Source organism: Nicotiana tomentosiformis, chromosome 12 (assembly GCF_000390325.3).
Source record: "Nicotiana tomentosiformis chromosome 12, ASM39032v3, whole genome shotgun sequence".
Taxonomy (NCBI): Eukaryota; Viridiplantae; Streptophyta; class Magnoliopsida; order Solanales; family Solanaceae; genus Nicotiana; species Nicotiana tomentosiformis.
This window is the reverse complement of record NC_090823.1, coordinates 33,936,501-33,948,420: the sequence shown is the minus strand read 5'-3', so window position 1 is coordinate 33,948,420 and position 11,920 is coordinate 33,936,501. Positions and strand designations below refer to the sequence as shown.

Sequence of the window (11,920 nt, the reverse complement as noted above, 5' to 3'; positions counted from 1 at the left end):
CGTCCTCGCTGAGTAGATCTTCTGTAGATTTAAAGTTGTTTCTCTAACTCCTTTGGTACTGAAGTATAGGATTATTAAGTAGGCGGACATACTGAAAGTACCAACCTTATCCTCTACAAAATCTCAGGCCTTAAACATATGTAAATTTTTGGGGAATCTTTCAGTACCACATATATACATTTCGGGCCAAAACTGATATAACACATGACCCCATAATCCATCCATTGATAGTGGACTCCCCCTTCACTCGGTGCGAAGTCATAGTTCACCACGTCCGATGGTCCACATTATTAACCTTCATAGCTTGTATAAATCAACCAGATGCCAAGGTCCGTTGCATCCCCCACCTAATTCACTGGGTGATCTCTTTATACGTCCGTATCTGCAGTCGAAATCATATGTTGAAGCAATGTTTGAGCATCTCTGGCTCCCTCGTAGTTCATCTGCGGCATCATGAATCGTCGATGCACAACTGATACCAAGTGCACAATGTTATACACGAGTGGATACAAAGGAATAGGAGATATAGGTTTCAAGAAAAAATCAATGTCGCACGATAAGGAATGAACGAAGTGATTTGTTCCTAAACTTCATAGCCTCTAAGATATAAATACAGATGTCTCCATACCGATCTCTCAGACTCTACTAAGCTTGCTTGTGACTCGTGAGACCTATGTAACCTAGTGCTCTGGTACCAACTGTCACAACTCAAAATTTCCCACCGACGGGACCGTGATGGCGCCTAATATTTCATTTTATAGGCAAGCCAACATTAGAGAAACATTAAACCAATCCCTCATTTTATTAAGTAATTAACAATAATTAACTAAGATGAAATATAATAAGTGCGAAATATCATAAAACTATATTAATTACTACCACCCGGATCTGGAGTCACAATTCACGAGCATTCTATAATTTACTATAAGTAATAGTCTGGAAGAAATACAACTGTTTGAATGAAAGAAAATAATAGTGACATAAAAAAAAGATAGGAACTTCAATGTCTGTGAACGTCGACCGATCTACTTTGACTCTCCGGACAGCGGACCAATAGCGAAATCTCGATCAACCTGAGCCGGTATCAAAGTCTGCGCAAAAAGTGCAGAGTGCAGCATCAGTACAACCGACCCCATATACTGGTAAGTGTCGAGCCTAACCTCGGCGAAGTAGTGACGAGGCTAGGACAAGACACCCACATATAACCTGAATAGTATAATCATGCTAGTGGCAACAACATTAAATAAAGAAATAACGCAGAAATAATGGGAAGGGAACATACAATGGGGGAATATAACATAAAGAGTGAGAACAATGAAAAGACAGAATTAAACCGAAAATCCTTAAATAATTTGAGCAATTAAACAACAAGAAAAACTGCACGGCATCACCCTTCGTGCTTTTACTCTCAACCTCACAAAATAATAAATAAGACTGCACGACATCACCCTTTGTGCTTTTATTCTCTTCCTCACAATATAAATAATTCATGCACGGCATCACCCTTCGTGCTTTACACTCTTCCTCACCATATAAATAAATCACGCATGGCATCACCCTTCGTGCTTTACACTCTTCCTCACAATATAAATAAATCATGCACGGCATCACCCTTCGTGCTTTGCACTCTTCCTCGCAATATAAATAAATCATGCACGTCATCACCCTTCGTGCTTTACACTCTTCCTCACAATTCACAGAATCAATCACAATGGATAGCGAGAAGTTTCACAAAGAAATCAATATTTCATCAATGATTACTTTCACAATTTAACATCTAAATCTCGAATCAATATTCACAATTTTATCAACCTTGGTGGAACCGTATACAAGTCTCCCAACATTTCAACAACAACAATAAGCATGGATAGCAAGATTTAAGACTACAAATTTGCAAGAATGGAATTTTACTCGCATACTATGACTCGACTACAACGCATAGATGCTCGTCACCTCAACTATATATCATATTCAACAACGAAACACATAGCAAATACTCACACAATACCTATTCCCTCAAGCTAAAGTTAGACACAACACTTACCTTGCTCCGAAGGCCACTAAATTCTCAATCACAACTTTTCCTTTGGAATTCACCTCCAAACCACTCGTTTCTATTCAAAAATGACTCAATAATATCAAATATTGCTAAAGGAATCAATTATATTTCATAAATTAAATTTCCCGAATTTTCCTCCAAAAAGTCAAAAAATCGACCCCGGGCCCGCTTAGTCAAAACCCAAGGTTCAGACCAAAATCCTTTTATCCATTCACTCCCGAGCCCGAACATGTAATTAGTTTTGGAATTCCACCTCAAATTGGGGTCTAAATCCTCATATTCCCGTAATCCCTAGTTTCTACCCTAACGCCTAATTCTACCATGAAAACTCTAGATTTCAGGTTGCAAATTCAAGAAATGTAATGGGTAATTAAAAGAAAATAGTTTTGAATCACTTACCAACAATTTGGGGGAAGAAATGGCTCTTGAAAAATCGCCTCTACCCGTTTGGTTCTTGAAAAATGTTGAAGAAATGGCTTAAACTCGTGTTTGGAGTTTGTTTTAAGTCACTAGACAGGCCTTCATCGCGTTCGCTAGAGGCCTGTCACGATCGCGATGCACAGTGGCCTAAGGCCTTCGCGTTCGCGTAAGGAAGCTTCCCACAAGCCTTCGCGTTCGCGACCCAGTGGACGCGTTCGCATAGAAGAACATGCCCCCCCCAGGTGCCTTAAACTATTGCGTTCGCGTGAGACAGATCGCGTTCGTGAAGGTACCTCCCCCAACGCTTTGCATTCGCGACCAGTCCTTCACGTCCGCGAAGAAGAAAATTACCCTGCCCCATTTTACCTTTCGCATTCGCGACACTACCTACGCGAATGCGAAGAAGGGCACACCAGAACAGCTGCTGCAGCAAAAATCTCAGATTTTCTATGTTCAAATCACCCTGTAGCCTATCCGAAACTCACCCGAGCCCTCGGGGCTCCTAACCAAATATTCACATAAGTCTAAAAATATAATACGGACCTGCGAGCATGATCAAATCTTGAAAATAACACCTAGAACTACGAATTTAGCACCAAATCAAATAAAATTCTGAAGAGCACTTTAAAATTTTTATTTTCTCAATTGGACGTCCGAATCATGTCAAATCAACTCCGTTTCTCACCAAATTTCACCGACAAGTCTTAAATATTATAATAAACCTGTGCCGGGCACCGAAACCAAAATACGGACCCGACACTAACAATGCAAAATATCAATCAGTTGTTAAAAATAAATAATTTCCAAACTTTTAATTTTTATCAAAAATTCATAACTCAAGCTAGGGACCTCCGAATTTGATTCCAGGCATACTCCCTGGTCCCATAATTCGATACGGACCTATAGGGACCGTGAAAGCATGAATCCGGGCCTGTTTACCAAAAATGTTGATCGAAGTCAACTAAAATTAACTTTTAAGGCAAAAATTCTTATTTTCATTAGTTTTCAACATAAAAACTTTCCGGAAACCTGCCCGGACTGCGCGCGCAAATTGAGGAGGGTAAAAATGAGATTTTTAAGGCTTAAGAGCGCATATTCGAGTTCTAAAACATAAGATAAAAAGGTCATCACAGATTTTTAACATGAAAGACAGTCAAATTTCTAGAAGACAAAGAATACATGTAAGCAACAATAGGCTATTCCACTTTACAGTCTCATGAGACGGACCAAGTTACAATCCCTCACCGGTGTAAGCTCACATGCCCGTCACCTATCATGTGCGTCATCTCCAAATAGTCACATCATACCAAATTTCGAGGTTTCATACCCTCAAGACCAAATTTAAGACTATTACTTACCTCAACTGCGCAAAAATCCTACTCCGTAATTCCCTTGCCTCTCGAATCGGTCTCTAAATTCCCCGAATCTATCGAAAAATAGTACGAGGAAATCAATATAGGCTAAAGGGATCAATTCTCAAGAAAACTACTAAATTATAACCCAAATCCGAAATCGGCTCAAATCCGGCCCCCGGGCCCACGTCTCAAAATCCGATAAAAGTTACAAAACCTGAAAGCCCATTCACTCACGGGTCTACCCATACTAAATTCATCCAAATATGACATCATTTGGCAACCCAAATCCCCCAAAATCCACTCTCTAATTCCCAAGGCCTAAACCCCCAAATTTCACTTCAAAATCTCGTTAATTAGGTGGGGAAATAAGATTTATGATCCCAAACGAGTTCAAGAAGCTTACCTCAATAATACCCTCGAAAATCTTCTCCAAAATCGCCTAACTCCGAGTCTCAAATGTCGAAATAGGAACAAAAATCGCGAGCCCTTGCTTTTTAAGCTTCTGCCCAGACTTTTCGCACCCGCGAACCTCCTGTCGCATCTGCGATGCCACACCTGTGGAAATTCCATCGCAGGTGCGGATTCCACTTAAAATTCCAGGTTTCTCTCCTACGTCTACAAGACCACATCTATGCCTATCGCAGGTGCGGGAATCCATCGCACTTGCGGCTAACTCTCGCACCTGCGCCTAGCTGCCCGCTTCTGCGACCATCCCAGGTGCGGGAAAATTTCTGCACTTGTGGCTTCTGCTCAACTCATCCTTGGCCTCTTCTGCGGTTCAATCCCCGCTCCTGCGGGATCGGACCTGCGGTGGCCACTCCGCAGGTGCGATTACACCAGCAACAGTAGCACTTCAACTGCCTTTTCAAATCCAAAACCAAGTCCGAAACCTCCCGAGTTGCACCGGAGGCCCCCAGGACCTCAACCAAATATGACAACAAGTCATATAACCTAATATAAACTTAGTCAAACCTTCGAATCACTCAAAGCAACATCAAAACACCTATTACACCTGGATTTAAGCCTAAAGAACTTCTAAACTTCCGAATTCTGCAAACGAAGCCAAAACCTATCAAACCACGTCTGATTGTCTCAAAATTTTGCATACACATCCTAAATGACACCACGAACCTACTCAAATTCCCAAAAATAAAATCTGAACTCAATATCAAAACTTCCACTACCGGCCAACACCGCCAAAATTCCAACTTTCGCCAATTCAAGCCTATTCTACTACGGACCTCCAAATCATATTTCAGACGCGCTCTTAAGTCCAAAAATCACCTAACGGAGCTAACGGAACCATCAAAATTTAAATCCGAGGCCGTTTACACATACAAGCTTCCATATAAGAGACTAAGTGTCTCAATTCACCCCGAAATCAACCCGGACTCGAACTAACGAACCGGGTAAGACATATAAAAACTATAAAGTATGAAAGAATAAGGAAATTGGAAAAATGGGGCTATGACTCTTGAAACGACCGGCCGGGTCATTATAGACGATTTAGCACAATAAGGATATGAACTCGGACAAACCGTGTCACGACCCAAAACTAACCCTGTCGTGATGGTGCCTATCGTGGTACTAGGCCAGCTAACACATTACCAAAACACATCGATATTTACTTTTTAAAAAGTTAATTCAAAGATATTCAAAATAAAACCTTCATAAGAGAATTCAACTCAGAATAAAAGTGCAGAAAAGTAAGGCCGACATCGGGTGTCAGTAGTCATGAGCAACTACTACAACTGTCTGAACATGACAAGACTAACATAGTCTGGAAAATAATCGAATACAACTAAGGGAAGATAAGAAGGAAGAAAGCAGGGATGCGATCGCTAGGCAGCTACCTTGCTATCTCTGAGGATCTTCAACGGAATATATCAACAACCGCTACAGCGTCCAAAAATGCCTGGATCTACACACAAAGTGCAGGGAGTAACGTGAGTACGCCAACTCAGTAAGTAACAATAATAAATAAATACTGAGAAGTAGTGACGAGCAAAAATGCAAGTAAAGTTCGTATCACTAAAATTCAGTAAAATACGGTATGCTTTACAATCATAGTTTAAGTCAAATCAGCTCGTTTAAATCAAGTTCCAGTAAAATCATTTAAAAATACCGTTCAATAGTTTTCAAATAAAGGCTCAATGCAAATGCGAGCTCAAAAGATGAAATCATATACAGCCCCTCGGGCAAATATCACTCATATACAACCCATCAGGCAACATCACTCATATACAGCCCCTCAGGCAAACCTCACAATCACTGATGCCTCACAGTAACTCATGCCTCCCAATCACTCGGCACTCACACTCAGTAGGTACCTGCGCTCACTAGGGGTGTGTAAAGACTGCGGAGGGACTTCTTCAGCCCAAGCGCTATATCAATGCCCATCATGGAAGAATCAATGAAACATGTTGTGGCGTGTAGCCCGATACCATAAATATCCTCACAAATCAGGCTCTCAGCCTCACTCAGTCATAAACCTCTCCAGCCTCTCGGGCTCTCAGAAATCAAAAGTAATCAGCCCAAACACATTTATATGATGCATCAAAATAGAGTAATAGAGACTGAGCTATGCAGTAAATATGTATAAACATGACTGAGTATAAATTTTCAATCAAAAACAATGAGAGGACAGCAAGAAAAGACCTCTAAGGGTCCCAAACAACACTGATATAAGGCCTAAACATGGCATCCAGCCTGATTTCAGAATTTCTTTCTAAAACACGTAAGGAGCATGTAGTTTCAACAAAATATTCAACTTTACAATTGATACGAGATGGACCAAGTCACAATCCCCAATGGTGCACGCCCACACGCCCGTCACCTAGCATGTGCGTCACCTCCAAATAATCGCATGGCATAAAATTCAGGGTTTCATACCCTCGGGACTAGATTTACAGCTGTTACTTACCTCAAACCGTTCAAATTTCTACTCCGCGATGCTCTTGCCCTCGATGCGGCCTCCAAATGCTTCGAATCTATTCACAACCAGTACAATACCATCAATGTATGATAAATGAATGAATTCCACAAGAAAAACTACCAAAATAGGCTCAAACCCAGCCACAGGCCCACGTCTCGAAATCTGACAAAAATTACAAAACTTGAAAGCCCATTCACTCACGAGTCTAACCATACCAAATTTACTCAAATCCAACAACAAAATCCCATTCAAAACCCCAAAATTCTATCTCAAGAACTCTTCCACTTTTCCCCCAATTCTTCAGCCCAAATCACAACTTAGATGATAAAAATCAAGATATAATCATGGAATTTAACCAAAACCAAGTGAGAAACACTTACCCCAATCAACTCTCTGAAAATCTCTTCAACAATCGCCCAATTCCGTGGTCTCTAGTCCAAAATATGAAAAATGGGTTCAAACCCTCGATTTTGAAAATTAATACTGCTGCCCAGATTTTCTTCTTCGCGAATGCGACCGTCCTCTCGCGTTTGTGTAGATCGACCCGGACTGCCTTTCCACTTTTCTCTTCGCGAACGCGACAGTTGCTTCACGAACGCGATGCTTTACTAGGTCACAACTTCGCGAACGCGTAGACCAAGGACATGGGGTCCCCAACTGCCTCACTCTTCTTCGCGAACGCGACACCATTCACGCGTTCACGATTTACACACTGCCCTAAGTGAAGACTTACATACACACACACACACATATATATATATATATATATATATATATATATATATATATATATATAAGGACGGAGAAATTTCAAAACCCTATATACTGTAAATCAAATCACAATTTATAATGGTAAAAAGAAGAAATTAAATAAATATTTCTAATTTGTGGTTCATGGTAAATCCGTAGCATAAGTGGTAAAGTGTTAAATAAACTTCTATTTATCTCACAAAATCTAATTAAATCAGCAAAGAAGGAAAAAGTGTTGTTTCTGTAGATATAGAAAACAATTCAACATTTTACCTTGAAAATATTTTTGTGACGAGTAAACAAGTGTAGGAAGATAAAACATTAATTTTATATCTCAAAATCTAATAAAAGTATCAAACAAGGAAAAAGTGTTATTTGTTAGATATGGACAAAACTTCAAGATATTATTTTGAAATTATTTTTGTGACGAGTAAACAAATTGAAGTAGGTAAACTCTTCTTTTAGAAACGTGATAAATTTTCAAATGATCCGTTAAGTTTAGGAGTATGTATGTCTTTTCGTATCCTTAAATATTGTGGTTAGCTTTCTTATGTAATCTTGTGTGTTACATGTCACTAAGTCTGTTAACTTAAATTTATAAGTACATTGAGGTTCGCCTAGGTTAGACCAAAATATTCCCACTTAATAAATATTAATTATATCTTTTACTGTTCTATAAAAGAATAAAAAATAGATCAACCTCCGCACTAAAAAGACGTAATTAACCAATTCCTTAAGTATTGGTCAGTTATATTTGAGTTCCTGAAGAATTTGAGCATCTAAGACCATATACAAACAGACGTAGATTCAGAATTTTGAGAAGATGGGCGCGTTACAGAGAGGAGGTGGATTCAGGATAAATATTTAACTAGTTTAATCTTTACCCCCTATTTGGATGGTGTCACAACCCAAATTCCCTCCAAATAAGGCTAAATCGTGAAACTTAACTAAGTGTGCAAATAAATAAAGAAAACGGTATAAGTCTCATAATAACTCTAATAAGGAAGTAATAGTTTAAGTCAATACAATTAATACCCCAAAACCTGAAATTAAAGTCACAGTACATGAGTATGTACGACGAGTACAAATTTGAATACTAATACGTAAACTGTGTGAAGTGAAAATAAGACAGAAATAGTAACGATAGAATGAAGTCAGATGTTGTGGGAAACTCATCAGCATACCCTGGAACTCCACGAAACACCCCAAATCAGCTCGAAGAAAGATGCCCAGCTCGTACCCGGATGAGTACCTGCACACAAAATGTGCATCAAGTGTAGAGTGAGTACGGGAAGCATGTGTCCCCTACAACATCATTGATCGGTCCTAAACTATAGTAATGATGAGGGTTGGTACTTCTTATACCCCTCTTCCTTCTTTGTTTGTTCAAATCCATACAATGTTTAGGTATTCCAACAAATAAAAAAGGTATGAACGGTAAAATCGCTCTTACAATCCACTCCTATCCCAACACACTTATAAGGATTCAGTCTACTTAGTTAAGCCCATTCCAAGAGTAAATATTCTATCTTTACCTCATTTATGTCAGGTATAAGCGTGAAGAATCCATCTTTAAGTCCATTGACACACATATGGCATGAAATCAATTTCAACTCAGCACAAATTATATGAGACGCAAAGAATGCATGTGATGCAAGTGAATAGTATGCAATCCAAACTCCATATACACGGGTATACACACGCTCCTACAGTAGGTTTCACATGACCTATAGGGGACTCATGAGGTCTATATACCCATGCGAAATACCAAATCTCCTAGATCACATCGGATCTCAACCGTTGGCTGAATATCATTATCACTCCGTAGCCATGTACCATATCCAAAATCCGTCTTGCCATATACCAGTCATATACTAGCAGTATCAAGAAAGAATGATTGGATATGTGTACATCATGCAAATGCAAAATAGCAAGTCAATATCAAAATTTAAGTGTCTTTTTCCATAAATCAGACGAGATGTTGAGTGATGAATGCAACTCAGTTAACAAATATGTTTACTCATTCAATCATGGCACTCATTGCCAAAATAAGCTGCAAGCATACCAACCAAAATGGATATATGCACTATTCTCATGGTTCGAAGGCTAAACACATAATATCCGTCATAATTATTCTAGTTTCACATTTGAATTCCCCAAAAAAAATACACAGTTACACGCATAAGTGCTCGTTACCTCACGAGTATGAGACCCATATTTACCATTTCACCCCTTAATACATTTACCAACACATAACACTACATAAAGGGTCTAGTAAATCTCAACATGCCTGAATTTGAAGCCGAAGTTTCACTCCACGGCCTTGCCTTTCCTCTGAGCCTCCAAACGAGTCCACTATGTTCAAATATACGTTCTAGATCATAATACAAAGCTATGGATACCTATGTTTCTATATAAAAGAATTCGGATCCAAAAGACAACCTAAAACCCCGTCCCAAACCCCAAGGGTAAACACAGTAATTTAACACGAATCTGGGTTCAATATGGTCAAATCAGTAATCTACACGATTGTATGAACCCAACAATACCCATGTTTTAAGTATTAGTTCGTACCCAAACATAGACCCAAAAAGGTAACCCCCACCCCACAAGGTTTGGAATTTAAGTATAGAATCATCTTACCTAAAACTTAGATAGTCTAAATCTCAAAAGTCATCAAGTTCCAATCTCATTTAACCCTCAATTTTATAAATTCCTTAAATCCATTTCTATAGAAAACTCCCCAATTTCTACTCTAGAAATTATGAATTCAAATTTAATCTAAAAGAAGAACTTAATGAAAAATGATTAGAAGAAGATTAAGATCTTACCACAGTGAAGAAACTTGATCTTGGAACTTTGATTCTTTGGAGCTCTCTAGCTTCTAAAATGGTGAATGGGAAATAAAACTCAAGTTTAGGGGTTTTAATTCACTGTTCATGTAATTACCCTTCTCGAAGGCGAGATAGCTTTGTGAATGCAATGACCATGCCAAAACGGTCCAGACGCTGACTACCCTATGAAAACGTGATGACCCATCTGATCCCACTTCATAGCAAAGCGAGGACCTCTCGCGAAGAAGGAAAAACCAGATGACTGAAACCCGAAAAATCTTGTTTTCCAAAATTCCGAACCAACACCCGAATCTCATTTGGAAAACCCTGGATACAAACCAAATATGCATTTCTATCATAAAACACGCTACGAACTCGCTCGCGCAAGCATATTTTTCAAAAGAGCTCGTTTTGTCCAAGGTTGATCAGGGTCAACTCAACCACTACCAAAACCCAACTTTCCAACCAAGTATCTAAAACACACCTGAACGCCTCGGGATCCAAACCAAAGGCTCGAATAAGTCAAAACTAACATTTGGACCTAAAGGAGTTGATGAAACCATGAAAATTATACATTTAACCCAGTGTTGACTTTGGTCAAACTTCTTTATTTAATTAACTTTCAAACTTATGAACTTACTAAAATCAATTCGAAACTCGCTCGATTACCTCTGGAACCACATCACTCATCCCCGCCAGTCATATGCATACTAAAGCAACCTTGGGAAGGGTATTTTGGAAATTTCTAGGTTAAAATCTCGAAACAACTTAGCGAGACGTTACATCAAATACCACTAAAAATAGCATTCGTCCTCGAACGCTAAATGATAGATAGATACCTGGATCCTCAAAAATCTGGGGATATCTAGACAACATATCAGAATTGGCCTCTCAAGTTGACTTCTTAATGGGATGATGCCTCCATTGTATTTTAACTGAAGTTATTTACTTCGATCTCAACTTCCGAACTTGTCTTGAATGGCTATCGGCTCCTCCTTAAAAGTCAAATTCGGATCAAGTAGCATTGAATCCCATCTAATCACATAAGAACCATCCAAATGGTACTTCGTCAACATCAAAATATGGAAAATAGGGCGAACACTCGAAAGACCCGGAGGAAAGTTTATCTCATAAGCCACCTAACCAACTTGTTGAACTATCTCAAATAGACCAATAAACCGCAGACTCACCTTTTCTTTCTTCCCAAACCTCATCATACCCTTCATGGGTGAGACCTTCAACAGAACTCGCTTCCCGACTATGAACTCCAAATCACGAACCTTGCGGTCCGTATAACTCTTCTGTCTACTCTGAGCCGTGCGAAGTCTTTCTTGGATCAACTATACCTTATCTAATGAATCCCTCAACAAATAAGTACCCCCAGGTCTAACCTCCAAAGAATCAAACCTACCAATCGAGGAATGATATATCCTACCATACAATGCCTTAAATGGGGCCATCTCAATGCTCAAATGGTAGCTATTATTATAAGAAAACTCTGTCAAAGGTAGAAACTGATCCCATTGACCTCCAAAGTCAATCACACAAGCTCACAACATGTCCTCGA

General features: G+C 39.2%; 1 long non-coding RNA gene across 1 annotated transcript; it reads right to left on the bottom strand.

The window, feature by feature from the left end:
* Positions 1–8,497: 8,497 nt before the first annotated feature.
* Positions 8,498–10,864, bottom strand: LOC138903503 (uncharacterized). Its single transcript, XR_011412683.1, has 2 exons — positions 10,351–10,864; positions 8,498–8,771 (listed from the first exon to the last, which is right to left on the bottom strand). It is a non-coding gene; the product is annotated as an uncharacterized lncRNA (long non-coding RNA).
* Between the last annotated feature and the right edge of the window lie 1,056 nt (positions 10,865–11,920).